The 20,178-nt window shown below is 35.9% G+C and overlaps 4 protein-coding genes and 1 pseudogene across 15 annotated transcripts in view; 1 reads left to right on the top strand and 4 right to left on the bottom strand.

The window, feature by feature from the left end:
- The window catches only part of LOC139963623 (uncharacterized), a 105,239-nt gene extending 94,061 nt beyond the window's left edge, over positions 1 to 11,178 (bottom strand). The window contains exon 1 of the mRNA XM_071964602.1: positions 10,579 to 11,178. The gene's annotated coding sequence lies outside the window, so the exon portion shown is untranslated. The remainder of the gene's footprint in view (positions 1 to 10,578) is intronic.
- The window catches only part of LOC139963637 (uncharacterized), a 664,171-nt gene that overhangs the window by 58,810 nt on the left and 585,183 nt on the right, over positions 1 to 20,178 (top strand). The gene's annotated exons all lie outside the window — the stretch shown is intronic.
- LOC139963622 (uncharacterized) overlaps positions 1 to 20,178 on the bottom strand; it is a 204,974-nt gene that overhangs the window by 94,061 nt on the left and 90,735 nt on the right. The window lies entirely within an intron of this gene.
- The window catches only part of LOC139963627 (uncharacterized), a 160,804-nt gene continuing 141,412 nt past the window's right edge, over positions 787 to 20,178 (bottom strand). For both annotated transcript variants that reach the window (XM_071964624.1, XM_071964625.1), the window contains one exon: positions 787 to 1,064. The gene's annotated coding sequence lies outside the window, so the exon portion shown is untranslated. The remainder of the gene's footprint in view (positions 1,065 to 20,178) is intronic.
- LOC139964401 (U2 spliceosomal RNA) lies at positions 9,446 to 9,522 on the bottom strand (annotated as a pseudogene).

Below are 20,178 nucleotides of genomic sequence, written 5' to 3'. Positions count from 1 at the left end.
ACTGCCCCAAATAACATTACAATATGTAAGATAGGGAAGTATGAGTGTATTATACAAAGTGACCAATGTGCTTCTGGGAAGGATTTGGCGAAGTCTATTAAGAACTCTAGCCCCTTTAGGCACTTTCATACAAATATTCTGAATATGATTATTCCAAGAAAGATGATTATCTATATAAACGCCAAGAAATTTAGTAGTCTTAGACAGCATAACATCAACACCGCAAAGTCTGATACTATTTATGTTAGGATTTAAGTGCTTTGAGGGTGTACTAAACACAATAGAGGTAGTTTTCTTAACATTTCTTGTCATGACAGTTCCAGATGTAGGACAATAGAGAGGTTGCAATAGACCATGGAGACTTCAGTGTGGAAGTTAATTTTCTTTGGTCGGTTAGTACCTGAAGGCCACGGTAAACCGAAGCATTATCCATTATGAATACAGAAGGAGGTGAACAAATGTTGCTTCTGTATCGAAACTGACAGGTTATGTTACGAGACATTTTTATTGAATGTGCTATCATTTTGTCCAATGTGACATGCCATTTCGTCACCAAGGTTCAGTGAAACTAAACATATATGCTATAAAAACTAGAGCACCAATGGTGCAGAAGCTCATACTTTTTCGAGCTTAAAAATGTAGGGCCCACAAAACTTTATGGCCCACCAAATTTCAGGCCATTTTTCAGATTCCACCAATTTTGGGCCCATGAGGGATAACCCCCCCCCCCCTCCGTTAACAAAACCCTGGCCACACTACTGGCTATAATTCCTCTTTTCCCCCTTTAAATCCTATTTTACCCACTCTCTCAAACAATACCACTGACCTACCCTATTAAACTTTCTCCCCTCTTCCAAAGCAGACCTGAAGCACTCTTTGCCAAAATTTTGGCTGGCTGCCTACATACCTCAGGCTCAAAGACTTCTAAGAATCGGCAAGTGCTGATTGGCTATAGGGCTCTCATGCTTACAGTTCAACAGTTAATAACAACTCCCAGTCCTGCTTTAATTCCACTAACAGCGTCTGCAGAGCTTAACCACAAATGTAAACAAACACTGCAGAGACTGGGAGACAAATTAAAGGAGCTTTGGCAAAAGGTGAAGGCTGAGATTTTTTTAACCAATGGGGATTAATTGTAATTAATTAACTTTTGACCAAAAATATTTAGGCATCACCTTATTCATACACAATCCAACAATCATCAGTTCAACTTTGAATATGATCCATCAAAATCTTGAGGAGATTGAAATATTTGAAAATATTACAAAGAATGACCCCTGATGACCCCCTAAATGACATTTGACCTCAATTTTCCGAACACCGCTCGTAACTCTCATCCTGAGGAACATTGTGACCAAGTTTCATTATAACTGGCCATACACTGTACGAACAGGAGCAATTTGAAAATATAGGGCCGCGGCCCGGGCCACAAAAGACCCCTAGTTGATCTTTGATCTCAAATTCATGAACACCCTGAAGGTAAAACTTCCATGGTACTATCGTGACAAACCCTCAACATTGTACCATGGAATCTGTAGGAGAAGAAGCATTTTGCGTATTTCTTCACCATGTGATCAAATAAACATATATCGTCAATGTATCTATATATACTAATAGTGTGGCTTCAGTGGAAAAGTGGCGTCGAATAGCCCCTTCAGAGTATTTATAGGGCCGACAAATTGAACCGTGAGGACTTATTGAATTACAGTCCAAAACTCCCAACACACGCATATCCGTTTGTGAGTAATTATTTTTATATACATGTATGTATATATATATATATATATATATATATATATATATATATATATATATATATATATATATATATATATATATATAAATATATATATATATATATATATAAATAAATATATTTATATATATATATAAATATATATATATAAATATATATATATATATATATATACAGTATATATATATATATATATATATACAGTATATATATATATATATATATATACAGTACATACACATAAACAACATAACATCACACCAATAATTTCAAACTCAACTGATCAAATAATTAAAGAAAAAAGGGAAAACACACTCACTGCAGAGACGCTGTTAGCCATCATCGCAGCGGTTACAGCACTGACAAACACACGTGCAAAAGCTATGTGCACAACTAATGCTACATAGTCTATTACGTAATAACACATAAATATTCATAGGGTGCAAACCACAAAATTTCGCTTTACAACAGTATGTTTAGAGTTTCACCAATGGCGTGGGCTGAGCAGAGGCTCCCATGATTGATAGGTTGTGGTACTGTCCCATATTTTGGTAATCTTGGTGTCTTGAAAACCCAAGTAGTGTTTAGTCAGGTCAGACTAATTGTGTTGGGTAGTACAGATTGGTGTCATTCATCTGGGTTTTTTTTTTGGTTTTTTTTATATGATTTGCGATTATGGTAGTTATTTATAAGTTTCCCCCGAAAGGAGTTCAATAAGCCATTTATATTATCATGTATCATGAATTATTCATATGTATATTGTTATTTAGAGTTGTGTAATAAATTGTCAGCCGTAGTTTCAACGCAAGAACACACTTGCATCCTCATTTATAACTTGTGAGTTCGAAGCGAAGGACCCTAAATCTGGTAATTTCCCCCGCCATACGCAGTTCGCTTCAGAAGGAGGAGAGGAGGGGAGGAAGGGAGGATAATAATAACATCATAATAACATCACTAATTGTACAAGTTGACACATGTCAGCATAAAACATCACAAATTATTTACAATGTGTATCTCTATCAAGATATCAGGTTGTGGTTTTAAGCCATATATATATGCAAACAATTCACAGCAGTTGTGTTTGACTGGAATATAGGAAGTCTTACGTAAATGGTGCAATGAGGCAGATCTCTCCAAAGCGAACACCAAGGCAAGAATTTGTCGCAACAGCAATACCCCTCATTTTTTTTTTATTTGATATATGTATATTATTCGAGGAAAAATGGCTGCCATAAATATCAAACAGTATCTGCATCTTCATTTGTCTTATAACTCTCGCTCAACATTGTTCTCCACCAAACGTGAAACGTCTCAATTTGTTGTGCATATTTACAAGTGATATCAGGTATTTTCAGCAGAACCATTTTACTATCATCCCTAATTTAAAATTTCCGTTAAAGTTTTTAAGATTATAACACAATGTGAAACACAATTTTATTTGCCCCTAGTTTCTCCTTACTATAGTTGTAAATAACGTACATTGTATGTATACAGCCTAAGCCTATAGGTTACTATGGTAGGCTTCTTTCGGGATACACTTCCTTCTTCAGCAACGATTTCTCCAGTGCGCAATCACGGAACTCGGTTGAAACTGACGGACGTATAAGTACGGATATGTAGCTACAGTGTTAGATCACGTAGGTATTTCATATGCAAACGCTATATGCTTAACGAGACTGTACACAGCTTATGTACTAGGGATTTCAGGCACGCAAATGCATAGTGATATTGACAAGAACCAGTACTAAGTGGAATTAAATAGTATGTTACCTTGGGCTTTACTTCCTCAGATTATGTTCTTCTTAAGTATGTGAATAATTTATTGATTTCCAAGACAGCATTGAAGTGTCCATGACCACTATAAATACGATGTCGTATCTTCATTATTTGCTCCCTCTCAGTAGTAAAATTACAAGATAGTCCCCTCCCTGTCGTTCTCCTTGAAAAAGGTCAAACTTAGAGTGACACAAGGGAACCTACTTGACATATAGTTTCAAACACCAACAAAAGGTTACTTGAAATAAATATCTTTAAACAAAATTACACCCAATCAAAATGTGGATCGCAAATAGCTACTCTTTTGCTCCAAAAATTCCCAATGATTGATATAGACAGGTTACGGCAGTGTTTAAGTGTGAACAAAAAAATCAATGTGTCTGAGTTGAGGGACAAGCGTTTACTAGACTGGTCTGTAAGGTGAGAGTGTTAATCGTACTCAGTATTTGCTATGATTGTGTGTAGACCAACAATCCTGAAGGAGTATTCTAATTTCCGTGTGTGCTGTCGAAATGTAACCTCGTCAATGTCTGGGAACTTTAGATGCAGATTTCAAAGAAACACAAAACAAAACATTATCTAAAAGTATCCAACAATTCCACGTCACCTGTTTGTTTCAAGTTCATTCTGGTATGACAGGTGGCAACTTCCACTGTCCAGTTTTCCAAAACTGGAGAAGATATTTGTATGTACTTTACACCAGAAAAGTTATTGTTCTCTATCAAATTGTATCTTTTAGCCTGGACTACCTATTTTGTTTTAAACATTCGGGAAACCCGTCAGGGGATTGCTTCACGGGGCACACATTCTTGGCTGACCACGTCATGAAATAACGAAATGACACGCAAACGGACAAGAAAATTATGTGTTAGAAAAAATAAAATGTATTTTCCAACACATATCCCTCGCCGCCACCAAACCCCGCTAGCCGATAACAATCCAAACTATGCCCAAATATGCTGTCGTCTGCAATGAAAATTTTGCAAATGTAAACGTTATGTTGGGAATAATGTCAGTGCATAATACACAGAAATGTACGGCTGGGGAAGCCCCAGCAATGTTCTAAGAATTAAATGACCACCTCCGATCCCTTATACCGAGCTGGAATGTGGTTAATTTGTATGCATCATTAGTTTTGTTTAACCCTGATTGTTGTTAACAATTTCATTTCCATGTGGAGTGCAAGTCCCCTGATCTTTCCTTGCCCCCTACAGGTGCTCATAAATAAGAGCAATATGTCAATAATCATATAAAAAAAACAAGATTTGTTACAACGAACACCTCTAGTGTCGAAGGCGTTAAATAAATGATAACTTTATACTAGTGTAACTCTATCGGTAGTAAACGTAAGAACTCAAGATAATTAACTTCAGCAAACCATATGTTGTTAATTTGGTTACCTATACTGTGTACAATAATCTTATCGATAGCTATATGCTTGGTAAATGAGTGTAGTATGTGTTAACGACTTACACAATTTTGGAGCAGATAAAAACTCATTTATAGTTAGCATAGTTGTTGTGTAGTTATTTATATTTAGCTTATGCATGATAAATTATTATTGTGACGGGAACATTTTGTAAAAACAATCCGTTAATAACAGCAAGAAAAGGTCATTCACATGAAAGCATTGATTATTAATGCCGTGATTCAAACTATAGTATTCTGAATTCTCGGGTAATGCTCTTGGCGTGATAAATTCTACCAAGAAATATAACATTACTTCAGTAATCCGACCTTTGATGATACTTTTATTGTATCCTGATTAGAATATAAATATGTCTCTCATCAACAATGTTAACACACATCTTTGTATGTTACTCCAAATACAAGGCTAATATTAGTCCACAACTTCTAAAAGAAAAAAAAAACACTTCCTAAATTGACTAAGAAACTTGCCAACAAACCCTCCCCACCCTCCCCCCCCCCCCCAAATAAACCAATCCCAAGCGAGATTTCACTTGTCAATTTCCTCTCAAGGAGCAATGTATTGCCAAGAAATACCTCCTGCTGTCAGTGTAATACATATATGATATTATTTCAATACAAGTAACCGCATGAGAGTAATCCTTTTGTATTATAGTTTCATTATAAGTATCATATTTTCTTATTATCCAATCTACTTTGGAATATTAGCTTGCTAAATTTTGGGCCAATACAACATATCTTTTACTGCCACACTACTATGCTTGAAGTTGATTTGTCAAATGTTTTGGAAGTTTATTCAGCAGCGATTATATATATATATATATATATATATATATATATATATATATATATATATATATATATATATATATATATATATATATATATATATATATAACAGACAATACACAATAGACTCATAGGCAGTGTGATTACAATTCTAGTAACTGACTGCATTTAAAGTATTTATAGATAACTGTTGTGGTACCTGTAGAGTTTTGTCAAATTGTATTTGCTTCAAATAAGGTTAGGCTGTACTGTTTACGCGACCTGCCACGCTAGGGCTACAACGCAACTGTCAAAAGGCGCTTAACTCAGAAACGATAACCTCAGTGTAAACTACAAACATACTACATAAATTGGAACGAACTTCAAAACAAATTTAGGATTAGGAATGTTTTAAATCATGATATACTCATGTCAGTTTCCAACTTGTTAACGGTGTTATTTTATAAGCCGCTTGCATATGCCAGTTAGCCCGGCTCTGATCTGCACTTTTCTTGTCTGAGTCAGTTTGTAAATAAAAAAACAAGTTTACTAGCATGTTTGCTTGAGCTTGCTGTATAGCTTGTGAAGACTTGGTGTTTTGTTGATAGGGAGCATGTCAGATCAGTGTGTCATTGAGCAGTACCTTTTTAGTGTAAGCGTGCTAAATTTGGGACCAATACAGCAGACCGTCAACTTCGCGCATTCATTTACCTCAAATCAGTGGCGTAGCTACGGGGGGGCCTGGGGGGGGGGCCGGGGCCCCCCCCCCCCCCATGAAATCGGCTGGCCCCCCCACTGGCCCCCCCACTGGGAAAAAAAAATTGTAAAAAAAAAAAATCATCAGTGGGATTCACTAATATTTTTTGTTCAATAATTTGGGATATAGAGTTACACAATTTTCTCGTCTGCATCTGGCAGAATAAGAATAATACAATATCTGTAGTAATCATGAGAATGGTCATACAGCATGGCATGGCAATAGTCGATGCGACGGTTGCGACCATACACCACGAACCTTGTGCATGTGCTGCGCGATATCGATATCTACCAATACATGTTATCGGTCATCGATTGGCACAAAAACCCAGATTCTGATGACAGCTGCCTCAAGAAACCCAATAAATGGCCTAATTAGCACCGAGCCACCAATGTGGACCATTACCGAAACATCGATGCGTGTTAGTCTTCCATCCCCTTCCTCTAATGCTATTTAAGTCCACATGTGGGCATTTCCTGCAAACCTACCGGTAGCCCACAGGGGTTTGAGTTGGGAGAAAGGCCTTGACACCTTGAAACAACAAATGATGCCAACCATAGGTGCCGTCGAGGCGGGGGTGCAGGGGGCAGACTGCCCCCTAAATTTCCAGAGGACAAGAAATTCGGGCGAAAGTCCTGAAAAATTTCGGGCAGCCTAAGAGGAGAAAAAAAATATATATATATATATATTTTTTCTCCTCTTAGGCTGCCCGAATTTTTCAGGACTTTTGCCCGAATTTCTTGTCCTCTGGAAATATATATATATATATATATGTATATATATATATATAAATATGCAGTAGCTTGCCCGAATCTTTTTCAAATTTTTGCCCGACAATTCCATGATTTTCTTTATTTAGCATCATGATGCCCGAATATTTCCGTGTAACACCACCGTAAGCGCAGTTCATCTGGGCTACCACGCTTTTTGCACGATCAAGTTTTTTTCTTCTAACTAGTCAATTGTATACCTGGACCAAGGGCGGCGGAACCGGGGGGAAAAAGAGGGCACGTGCCCCTCCCCCACTTTTCCTCAGGTTAGAAATGTGCCTTTTTTCTACATAAAAATTGAGGTGCCTCAAGTTAGCAAGAGGCCAGGGAACCAGAATAAACACTCGGGAAGGGCCGTTTCCGGCCATCTGAGGGGTTTGTAAAATCAAAAATTTTATAAAAGTACGCTCCGCGCCAACCGATGGTGGCGCTCCGCTCAGATAGCCGTGCATACAACTTTGCAAATCCTAGCTAAGCCTGTGACTTTTAACGAATTTCTGTGAGTCAAACTCAAAGCATTTTCGAATGGAAAAAATTTGTTAAGATTTTAACAAGAAAAAAACTCTAATTCGGAAGATTCCTACATTAGCAACTAACATGATTTCACCTCATTTTGTCTCAAAAGAAAACATGTTCCTTGTTTCCCAATTTGCGCATTGGATATTGCAGTGCTAGTATGCATATTTTCCTTGAGGGGGGGGGGGGGGGGGGACGTTGATGGAGTGATATGTATACACAAATAAGATAATACAATAAGAGTTATAAAGGGTACTGAATATAACGCTGCATCATTCCAATCGAATTTCTGCAAAGTGCCCTTTGATGTCGGTGCCCCCCCCCCAGATTAAAAGTGCTTCCCCCGCCCTTGACCTGGATATCCCCGACATGAGTGTATAAAAGAAACATTTTCTTTTTCATGGATGGTGGGGGGGGGGGGAGTGTCTACAAGCCTAGAAGTACAGGTTTATCATATCCTTTGTTATATTTTATACTTTTTTGTGAGACAAATTGCAGTCTCACCCGACACAGCGACATTATCCCGCCTACGTGTCGTTGAACAATGTTTTTCTGGAGGTAGCTGAGTACAGTGTTAAAATAATAAATAAGGTAACTAAATATAGCAGCTTAAAAAATATACTGTCCCATTTTTCCCCTTCAAAGTGATGTTACCATTTTTTCTTCTTCTAATTTACCAAATTTTTGGGGAACTGTAAATTTCTAAAACGTGAGATTATAAAATAAAGAATGTTTAGATGCAACTTGCAAGGCCTCAGAAGTGCCGTTTCCGGCAATCTGAGAGGCATTGTGTGCCAAAAATTTTCTGGTTCGCTACGCGCCAACCGATGGTGGCGCTCCGCTTAGATAGTGTCACGGGAACTTTGGGGCACAAAAAGTTCTGCCCCCCCCAAACTGAAATGGTCCCGTACGCCTTTGATGTCAACTTCACTCAAGTTAAAAGTCTGGCTGAGTTGGCAAGGCCAGTCAGCATGAAAGAGAGAATTTTTTTTTTTTTTGGCATTTCTGTCACCAAAGTTGCACATCTTTATGGTTGCTATTTTGCCTCACAGGTGCCATCTCCTGCGATCTGGGGGGTGCTGAAATCTCAAATTTTCTCTGTACGCTCCGCGCCAACCAAGGTGGCGCTCCGCTCAGATAGTAACCCGGCCCCCCCACAAGAAAGAACAGCCCCCCCATGGCCCCCCCACTTAAAAAATCCTAGCTACGCCACTGCCTCAAATCCCATCGCTGGTTTCATCAGTCTATGAGTGTACTCATTAGACGCTAACGTTGATTTACGAAATCACAGATGACGTTATTGACATCTTTCCTCGAATTCTTCGAATTCCTCAAAATCGTTCTTTTTTTATCAGGAGTTTAGACGGTACGAGAGCGTTACGTGTTTTTTTATTTTATTTTTTTATTTCAAAGTACAGGTACGAGTGAATATTCCTAGATATTTCAGATCATGTAACTGATCCGGCTTGGTTGCAATATGAACTTAAAGCTAAGGACTAGTCTGTACTGAGCGTCACACACTTCTATCGTTTTGTGGTAAATATTTAACAATAATATACTTTTTAAGAAAAAGTCACCCAGGAAAGAACCTGAGCACGAAAACCAAACTACCAAACGACTGATCCGCTCTCAGCCCCAGTCCCCTTGCATCGGGACTGTGACTGTGTGATCATCGTCGGGTGTGTATCACCATTCCCCTCGAAAGGGAACAGATACTACACATGATCTTAGCCAAAAGGCCGAGAAGCGATATTCACTACAAAGAATAAACAAGGGGCAATCCGCGGAGTTGCATATCTCATTGCCAGCACACTGAAGTATACTGAAACTTCTATGCAATCAACCAATGTTGACAAACGTATTGTATAAGCTTGTTGACGCCATTATAATGTACTTACGGTACCCTAACAGTCTATATGTATGGTGCGCTAGAACCTGCATACTTCTTTGGTTATTGGAGAAGTCTGTGCCAAGTTAGGACGCGCGGTGTATTTCAAGCTTTTATGTGCCTTGGTAAAGTTCTAACACGTCACGTAATTACATGCACTGTAGAGAAGATTGCTTCTTAAATATGAGCTTTCATTTCACATATATGCAACAATAGTATTTTGGAATAAAGGATATCAAATGGTATGGTAATTTTTGTTTACCCGACTAAACAATACAGTTAATGATGTTCTCCAAATTTCAAAGTACACCAAAAACATATTAGCAATTGGATCACCACGGAATTAAATGTTATTTTGAATATTTAAATTTGAGTTAAATATAAAAAAAATATATAAGTAATATCCTAAAATTTAAAATGGACAAAACACTATTAAATTAATGCATGGATGCACATACTATACAGTACCTGTACAGTCTACTATACAGTAACCAACTATTATAGTTAGCCACTTAAGATTTAAACCAAACAAGGTTAGAGGGCATTACTTTTAGTTGCTGAAATTATTAAAGAGAATAATAAACAATGGCATACTCAGTACTGACACTTAAATGTAATTTTCCAATACATTTCGAAAACAAAAAAAGGAAAGGCAGTATCAGCGGTAGCCTATATGTTTGTTTCCCTTTCGATCGAAATTTCAGTAAAGGCGATTGAAATTTACCCTCTATCCTTTAAGACATTAACCAGCTACTGCAGGCCTAGTTTGCCAATATTTGAGTGTAACGTTGTTGTTAACTAAGTGTGGGTTGTGCTATACTGGTCTTTGAGAAGTAACTTGTTTGTTCGTGTTTAACCTAGTACCGTTTATTCCAGTTTATTAATATTAACAAAGAATTTCATTGGAATGTGTACTCACATGAGATGACGAGGGGTCAACGGGACAATACTTTGAAATCTAATATCTCTTGATCTCCAAGAAGTTTCAAGAAGTCAGGAAAGTAAAATTTCATAGGAACTATCGTTATGTTATATAGTTAAAAGTTTATCCCGGTATAAAACCAAACCGATCCTCTCAACAAACTTAATCCTCCACAAGGAATCATCTTCTCAGCCCACGAAAAGATGTAGGTCTCTGAATACAATATTGATCATTAATTCATGGTAGCATATAGCCTACATCCATCTGGAATATAGAAATCATCGCGAAAGAATCACAAGGTAAAAATTCTGGCATATTGATCCAACGACAATAATTTGCACAAACATTTCCATACATGTAGATCGCACTATAAGAAGATTGCACTGTCTTTAATTTGATGTATATGAGGAAAATATTTCACTAAACGGTTACACTATCACCTGCAGTCCCTGTACGTTCAATTGCTTACGTTGGATTTGATGCACGAGAAACAAGCCTATTCAAGCTATCATTAACACAATACTGTAGAACTAATTACAGAACATCGGTGCCTGGAATGTTCACAAAGCCACCCGAGGTTTTCTTCTCATTCATTTCGTCTTTGTATAAAGAATGGGGTTTGACGCGTATTGTTATGTTAATCAAACCGGATGTTTCCTCGAATGTCGAGAGTATTCCTGAATCACGTGTGTGACCCACCGCTCAATATAACAACTAAATTATGTATTATAGTTTATTCTGTCGGAAAACTTGGATTATCCCTCGATACCGGTCTTGTTTTTACCGGTACTCTAGCCTCAACTGAAAATGAAAGCTTACCGGCAATAATATTGGATTATCGGGTTATAAATCAGACCGATAATTCGGTTACCGGTAATAATCAAAATTTATCATTGTCAATGAAGTTTTTTCGACCGATAATTGGACCGATTAACCTGGAAAATTATTTGTATACATATAGGCCATATATCCATAACGAGCAATATCTCTATCGTCGTCCTGTTTTTTTTTTTTATTCTGAAAATAAACACAATTTTGTCCTTGTACTCCTGGTATAACTGTATCATTCAATCTAACGTATTAAACAGTTAGTCTGTAAATATAGTTGTATTCACAACCTATAAATCAAACCAAATCGGTTATAAAAACGAGCAAAATCTCCCCCCCCCCCACCTTCGCCCCTCTTCCGATGAATGGCAAGAGCTTTTACGGTAGTAAGCTGTACATTACTCTGATTCCACCTTTGTTTCTCTTGATGTTTAATATCTATATCATTATGTTCTTTGAATATTAATTATTGTAAACATCAACAACTAACGAACGTCAGGGCGGCCCTTCTAATCTAAAATAAACATGGATGATCTAAATAATCCTACAACCTCACTCTGATTATCCTGACCGTATTCCACAGTCTTCATCTTACTATACCTTTATTATGATCAGAAGATAGTTGTGTCCTTCTCCTGGGTGATGCAAACTTTATTGTTTTAGAGGGCGCTCGTACGCTTTGCTCACAGATAAATGAGCAGTGCAGCGATGAACTGTGCAGCGATCACTGCAGGTAACTGATGGTTAACTTTGAATGCACCATTTGTTAAGTGTATTGTTAGATTGAATGCTAGTCTGTAAAGTTGGACTTTTTCGTTTTAGGCTAAGTAGATTATTATTTGTATATTTATAACAAATATTTAGGTTGAATTTGAGTAAATCTGTAATTTGCTTCAGGAATACCGTAGTAAAATTGTTCGTTTAATTCGAACAAACAGTAAATTAAAGATTGGATGTTTCCAGTTCATCTTTAGTTCTTCAAAGGATTAAATCTAAATAAAAAAAACTATATGGGTTTACTTTATTAATAACTCCCATGAACCGATTAAAAACAAGATGCACTAATTTGATTAATAACAATCTAATTTTGAATAGTCTGAAGGTTTTGGTAGCATTCTTGATAAGTAGAAATACAACTGCTTTAAGGTATATAAAGAGAAAAACATTTTCTTATCATCACAGATGTGTAAAGTATTACGTTTGCTTAAGAGTAAATTCAGGTAAATTTAGATATCATTAAACGATGTAATGATGTATGCAGATAGAGGGCTTGTAATTGAAGAAGAAATCGATAACACTGAATTTGTGTGTTAAATAACACACATGTATTTTATCGTGTATTATTGGTCCAAACAGTTTCTTTCTTATCAGCAGGTTGACAGCCACAGTCACATGGTTAGTTATATTGATAGTATTATCATAGGAGCTAACCTAACATGGCTTGGTCGGGAAGATTGAAGTTACAAATTTACACACAACCATGCTACTTAAAGTGTCGTTAAATGTTAAATTATTTTCATCCGTACGTTAACTAAACATGATCAGGTTTTACCATCGTTCCGGTCATATTAGCCTTCCACACAAATCCCGTTCCTGCTTCACTCTTGAAATGGATCGACTGTCGTTTTACGTAATATATTCATCTTGGAAAACAATGACTTCCGGTAAAATAGAAGTCAAAATTACTTCATTTATATTTGACTTTGGCAAGGCAATGTTCATGGTAAGATATTGAACCACATGTGACCTCAGTACAACCTAAATCATGTAACTTAACCACGCCAACCCCACCCCCTCCTACATTATCCAGTCCAGTCTTACCATGATATATGTGGTGATGTATATCTTACGCACCAACAATTGATCATGACGTCAAATAGGCTAGTGTGTCCAGATTTACAGCCATCCACACCCGACTTCCCTTTCCTATTTTGAACTTTGATGTGTGTTCTGTTTTATTACTATCAGTAACTTGACTAATTGAACACGGGAAATTAAGGAACAATCATTACCCCATCACTGAACTTTGTATCAATCTGATACTATCTCTTGCTTAGGATGAATTGCCACAATATATCAGCTGGCGGTATACCATAAACCGCGGTGCTAATGAGACGATATATCTCTTTTACTGCAGACCACAAAATCACACCATGAAGGATGAAATAAGCCATTTATATTACTGCCAGACATCAATATAGGTTAATGTTATTACCTTTAGGAACTGAGTCAAAGAGAGTGAAAACAAGAGAGGATTGAAATCTATGTTGAAAACAAGTCTATGAAGCAAACCTTTAAATTCACGACATAAAATTATAAAATAAAATAGAATCGGATATCGTCATCGATTTATTAATAAACATTCTCAGCTAATTTACACTTTCGTTTGCCTTATAGGGTACAGTTAAAGCAAAACCCTGCAGACGGGCGTGACAAAGTGTTAACTAACAAAGGCCTCAAAAAATGTTGGCATATATTTATAAGCATTATGACGTTGTTAATACATAGAAACAGACATACGTGGTATCCAGTGCAGTTGAGGACGAACGGGGAAGGGAAAGGACATTGTACGGGAGAAATGATTTCAGTAAGAATATATAGTGGCCAGGGGTATTGGTATAATTGATATACCAGTTTATTAACTCATCTTTAATTTATCAAATGAAATTCAATGAGGAAGTGCATCTCGAGTTAAAGTTAATTGAATGTAGGGAATCCACAAGGAACACCCCTCCCCATCCCTCCCTCCCTCACGCGTGCACAGACGTTAATGATTAACACAATGAACGTTGACAAGGAGAGATCCTCGTATAGGGACGAGGAGTGAAATTCGATTTCTTTAAGAAAAATATAGGAACATTTAAAAAAGTTTAAAATCCTGCCTGGAGATGATTCAGATATAGCCCAAAATACGCTATAAATCAGATAATGGTCACCGTGTGCTACATTGAGCAATATACTTTACGATCATTTTATTATACGCTCTTGAATATTTGGTAAATAGGTTGAATCTTTCAAAAAACACATGTTTCTAGAAAATTGAGATAAACTTGAAGAGAAAGTTTTAAATAAAGACTCACAGAGCGTTATCAACACTTTTATTAGGACAAGATTTTTTTTTTATTCCAACCGCAACTAAATACCAGCCTTACTTGTTTTGAGAGTTAATGTATAGCAATAACCTTCTGTGTGACCTAGACGCAGGACAGGAAAAGAGTAAGAGGTTGATATTACAAGTTAGTACATAGACTACATGTTACACAGAGATAACACTGTTGACAATATTTATCTGGTTAGTTTTCTTTTATTGCTTCTATTGACATTACAATATCATTACATATCAATAATTTCATGATACGATTCTACGACATGAACTTATGATATAGGTACAGATAAATGGTATGAATAGGTTGTAATTGTATCATAATGAGAGACCAGGATCGCCACAAAGGGAACAAGTATGTTTGGTTGCAAAAATGATATATTGTACAAGCATACAGAAACACGGAAGATACCAAGAACAATACAAAGGAAAGGAAACATTATTACCTTGGAAATGTCAAATACCATATAGTGTTATAGTGTTAACTGTATGGCTTCATAATATCCAATTGGGTTAAACAAATACGACAAATACTGAATAACAATGATGAGATCATGAATATTCATTAATCATCAACCAGTCCCATTAATAAGAAGAAGCAAGATAATGATACAAGAAGAATGAAAGATATGTATTGAGAGCCGATCATCGCATTTAAGGTTAACGTTAAATATACAGAACATTATCTTCGTTACTATCATGTTAAAATCTTACTATTATACGTCAAAGTCACGTGTTCCTATTGTCTTCGGGGAAACATCATCATAGATAATAATAATGGAACAAAGAACTGGATTGTAAAACAATACATGTCATTGTTATTAATTAATGTCTAAAACAATGTTTTAGTATGATTGTGAGTAACACAATCAATGGTTTAACGGTAGACAGCCAGTGATTGTTATTATGATAACAATTAACAATATTTTTCTAATATTCACTGTATTACGCGTGAGTTATATCAAAGATTAATTCATGCTATAGAAATAGGAATAACGAAGGAAAGCGACTAAATCTTGAAAGAAAGTAAAATTAATAAATGTTTTAAGGAGAATGATATCTAACAATCAATGACTGAATATAACAATAATTAAAGTAAGTATTAGATGCAGTCTTAGAATTGTTATAAATTGAAGGAAAATATCGGAATATAAAGAAATAAAGAAGATCTGAAATAAAATAAAACCAGTAGAATCATTTATAAGGCGCATTAAAATAACAATGAAAGAATCAAATGAAGAGTATTTATACAGAGCCGATCTTTGTATTTAAGAATTACTTGATAAACACATATTATCAGCTTTACTACGAAAAAATATGTAATGCTAAAACAATAACTGTTTAACGTTCTGCTAATACTTTATTAAATAAGACTGTTAATGAAGTAATTAATGAAGACAAATAGCTTACCTATCACATAGTATTAATATGATCCATAGCTTACCTATCACATAATATTAATATGATCCATAGCTTACCTATCACATAATATTAATATGATCCATAGCTTACCTATCACATAATATTAATATGATCCATAGCTTACCTATCACATAATATTAATATGATCCATAGCTTACCTATCACATAGTATTAAAATGGTTCTTGGGTTTGATGCTCTTTAAGACTCACTAACAAATAGAAACATTAAAAGTTGCAGTAAAATACAAACTGGAAGGAAATAATAAAAATGATAAGTGAAACACAAGGAGCATACCACTGTAAGGTTCACTAAATGTACAGAACATTATCAGCGTTATTCTAACGATACAATATTAACAAGAGCCTGAGGGTCACTATGATTACTTGCTTAGTGGATGATTAAAGTTGTGTACGTCATCATCAAATACGGTATCATAATATTTATGGCCACATGTACCAGCTATTAACCAACAACTGTATTCCAAGTTTGGATACAATCTGATGCACTTGAAGAATGTGGAGTAATTGTGGCCCTTCCCAAAAATTGGGTCCAATACAATTTTGTGCTCAAATTGTCCAAAAAATATTGCGCTCACAAATTCGGACCCAAAGAACATGTCCCAAAATGCAATTGAGTTGGAAATAAAATTTGGCCCTGCCGGCACAAAATTGGCCCGGAATTATTGGGGTCCAGATGGCCTACATGTACCAGCTATTAACCAACAACTGCATACCAAGTTTGGCTACAACCAGAATTACGGTAGCAGGTGTTATTGCAATGGAGAGGAAATGTGGGCTCAGATGGTCCCAAAATATTTTTGGCCCCAAAAATTTGAGCCCAAAGAAGTTGCCTCAAAATGCATTTTAGTTGGAAATAAAATTTGGTTCCACCAGCTCAAAAAATGGGTCCGGAATTTGTTGGGGCCCAGATATTAACCAGCAACTGTATACCAAGTTTGGCTGCAATCCGACCCGGCTCGGGTTGCGGAGTTATTGCAATGTAAAACGTTTTACGTTTGAAACCATAACCTTATTAATTTTCATAAGGTCAGCGCTACAAAAATTGGGCACACCTTCTTACTATACTACATCTACATAACAAGTATGACAAATATGCATCACCCCGTTGTTGAGTTATCGCGGACTTAAGCAAGTGTCACAGACGCACACATACACGCACACGCCATCACCATCGCATATATTCCTTTTGCCTTCGATAAGGAATCAAAACTTGGTAGGCACTAAACTACTGTATGTGTATTTTGCAATCAATGGGTATTGTCATCATCACATACCCTAAAACAAAGTTGGATCCTCTCCAATCCAAAGTCAAACTAAGGAAGTAAAAATGGAACATTTTGCTGTCAGTGTGAAATTATGACGTCACACCTGTTTGCTTCAAGTTCACTTTTGGTACACACTGTTACAATTTCAGCTATCAATATCTCCAAAACGCATGGATTGAATACAAATTTCACCAGGATGCTTAATATATGATTCTCTTTATTAAGTCAAATGTAAAGTTTCCTTTTCTCCTTTTAAGATTATCGACGTTACAGTCTCTTTTGAGTCAAAACATAACCAACACTTCAACAGACAGTTTTCAAAATGTAGCAAAATTCTAGAGTAAGCAAATGAAAAATAAAAATATGATATCCATTAAAAGCCCTAAAAATAAGGGGAATCTGTCTACCTCATTAATTTCTTTAGTAATGTTAAATCCTGTATCGACGTTATGTCATCATACATGGAAAGATTGAACTAATTGCGCATGATCAAAGCATCCTTTACTTGATTGTTAATAATGAAATGTTAGTGTTAACACTAAATAGAAAGTTTACTATATATGTTTCTTTGTCGGTGAACTATTTTGAGCGTTCATGTTATATTCTTCGTGCGCTGATGGAATCAGTTAATACATCAAATAGGATATGACGTAAAGGTGATAACAATAAACTTAATTATTAAGATGATGATTTGAAACGAACAGATTATAAATCAATAAAAACAATTAAAAAGCGAAAATTAAAATAATAACCAAAGAATACAATGAAAAGTATTGATCGATTTAGTTAGGTCTCAGTTACTTACCATACAGACATTTGTTATTTCAATCATATGATATGACGTCACAGTTATGTCATCTAATTGTCTTCAAGTTAAGAACGATAATACATTGGAACCGACAAACATGAAGAAATGCTGGCTTAGAAAAAATACATATCACAGATATTAATTAATATCACCTCTAAGTTCTTGTAGTGCACTTTTAATAACACAATTGTATTGTAGATAACCAATGAATATCATTTAGTCTTAACATTGACACAATTAAGGTGACTCTACTCTTGTTAGATTTAAGACATTAAGTAACCGATACGTCACAGTTTAAATCAAAATGTAGTAAAAGGAAGAACGAAGAACAAGTTTTATCACGCACTCCTAGTTACCGAGTGTATGTGGATACAATATGAACAGATTATAACAAAAGCATTCTAAACATGTCTGCTTAAAAATAGTATAGAAATATGTACAGAATTAGGCGTGAAATTAATTTTCTGAGTAGTAAGGTGTTTGTCGGGGGGGGGGGGGCAATAAAGGATGTTATACCCTGCACACGAGGAGTGCGTGGAACAAACTTTTCTCTTTATTTACGCAAGTAACGAAGACTTTGTAACATATTGGGGTGAAACATACTCTACAGTACCATTTAATTCCCATTCTACGGATTAGCGTTCTGTTGATGGTGCAAATAACTACTATAACATCTACCTGATCACCAATGTGGTGGGTATGTCATCAAAACCTTCCTACTACCCACCCCCCCACCCCACCCCATCCGCCCCTCCACATACACACACATAGTAAGATAGGGATTGTGCTCTCTTTCTTCCCTCTCTCAATAGTTGACATCTAAGAGATAAATAGTCTCCTATCTGATGACGTAGTGGGTGATGGATGACGTCATTAATAGTTTAATTGGCTCGTAGCAAATTTGAGTTTGGCTTGAAGAGCAAATGAATTAAAAGTTAGAAAAAAGTATATGTGGACAGAAATGTGGGTAATAAAACGTAAGAAACAACTTGTACACTTTACAATAAAATATTAAGTAGACTGTATGATCTTGTATTGTATCGAATCTTTGTTTAGAGTTCTGTGTAGTATTTGGAGTTATTTACAGTTTACAAACCTAATCTCTTGATAGGATGGAGAAGGAATCCACTACACATCCCACCCCATCTCCGAATATAAAAAACCTAGCAATAAATTTCAATTATGTACGCTACCTGTGGTTAAGCCCACCTGAAAGGTGGGTAATATAGTTAACGAGATTCTCATAATTAATCATTCTTTCTAACATGTACTTTTCTGATATCGTTCTGTTTAAAAGTTCATAGGGCTAAATTCAAGAGACACACGTAGTCAATTGGTAATCAGTGACGTCAACATACTACAGAAACGTCACCATACTATTTCAGTAGTTGGAGAATATGAGGGCGCTGTCTCTCAATATGAGATAGATCGTGGACAGTGAACTCATTACATACTTTAGCAGCATATACATGAGATTCAGAAATGGTCACAGGATTACATTTATCTCCCAATTACCTACCCTTCTAGTCCCTGAAAGACAGCAATGTGACTAACAAAACCTAACAAATTACATTTGTACACTTTAGTGCACAACACTAAGTAGTTGAACATGTAGCATATTAAAGTATGACTTTAAGCACAACATTAATGATGTTATGTTGTAGACCACTGGCTTTCAGTCTAGGCTGCATTTACTATAACATTTAGTTTAATTTTGAGACATGTTACTTTAAACAGCTGAGTTCATCAGTAAAGGTATCTGGACTATATCATTCATCAAATACAACACAAAACACAATGGGATGAGAAGACTTGTATGGCCTCAAATAACATGTTAACATTGAAGTAGAAATTCCACATGGACAAATGTAGTTGAAAATCATCTAAATATGCTCTGGTTTAAGAACAAAGTTACAAAACTTGGATTTTTTTTTGAGTTATTCAAATGTATAAATCACATTATTAACATGAATATTTAGACCTGTACTAATGGGCTGACGTCATCATCAATTTTACATTATAGGAGTATTCCAGACATTTAGCATATTTTAAAGGTGAATATCTTACCAAACCAGAAAGTTGAAGAAACATTAAAAACACTCCTTTTTATGGATGTTCTACTAGAAGTCATCCTTTAAGACAACATGTAA

The sequence above is a fragment of the Apostichopus japonicus genome, chromosome 22 (genome assembly GCF_037975245.1).
Source record: "Apostichopus japonicus isolate 1M-3 chromosome 22, ASM3797524v1, whole genome shotgun sequence".
NCBI lineage: Eukaryota > Metazoa > Echinodermata > Holothuroidea > Aspidochirotida > Stichopodidae > Apostichopus > Apostichopus japonicus.
This window is presented reverse-complemented; position numbering and strand designations above follow the sequence as displayed.